The sequence below is a fragment of the Sinocyclocheilus anshuiensis genome, unplaced genomic scaffold (assembly GCF_001515605.1).
Source record: "Sinocyclocheilus anshuiensis isolate Anshui unplaced genomic scaffold, SAMN03320099.WGS_v1.1 scaffold354, whole genome shotgun sequence".
Classification (NCBI taxonomy): Eukaryota; Metazoa; Chordata; class Actinopteri; order Cypriniformes; family Cyprinidae; genus Sinocyclocheilus; species Sinocyclocheilus anshuiensis.
This window is the reverse complement of record NW_015544195.1, coordinates 2,060,452-2,061,007: the sequence shown is the minus strand read 5'-3', so window position 1 is coordinate 2,061,007 and position 556 is coordinate 2,060,452. Positions and strand designations below refer to the sequence as shown.

Sequence of the window (556 nt, the reverse complement as noted above, 5' to 3'; positions counted from 1 at the left end):
GTGTCAGAACAAATTAATCTTGATAATGTCAGATAACTTTGATAGAAAGGTATGTAATGAATTCAGCTGTTAAATTTAAGTACACAATTAGATAATACCAATTTAGCTCAACCAATTACCAAGCAATGCTTCTTTTTGTTCAGTATTCGGTGTAAAAAGATCGCATTAGCAATTAAAGAACAAACACTTCAGCAAAACATACTCAGATCAAAGTGTCTGGATAATTTTTGATCCCAAATTTTGATCAATTTTACTGGTAGTCCACTGCATGAAGAATTTTTGGGTATGATTTGACTTTATTTTCTTTATTTTGCTATCCTCACTTACATAAATGAACTATAGTGTCTTGCACCCACTAGTAAAAAAATTATATAAATTATATCTGGTCTCTGAATAATTTTTGGTTTGACTATATCCTTCGGTTATTTTCACACTGAATTATGCCCATTAAAATGTATTTTACAAGTTTTTGTTACTTTCACTGTTCATTATTTTGCTCTATGGTACATCATCTTTAATTTAATAGCATTAGAGCTGCTCCATTGCAGTGGCTTAG

The 556-nt window shown here is 30.2% G+C and overlaps 1 protein-coding gene across 1 annotated transcript in view; it reads left to right on the top strand.

The window, feature by feature from the left end:
- The window catches only part of LOC107696712 (HEAT repeat-containing protein 3-like), a 43,265-nt gene that overhangs the window by 36,332 nt on the left and 6,377 nt on the right, over positions 1-556 (top strand). The gene's annotated exons all lie outside the window — the stretch shown is intronic.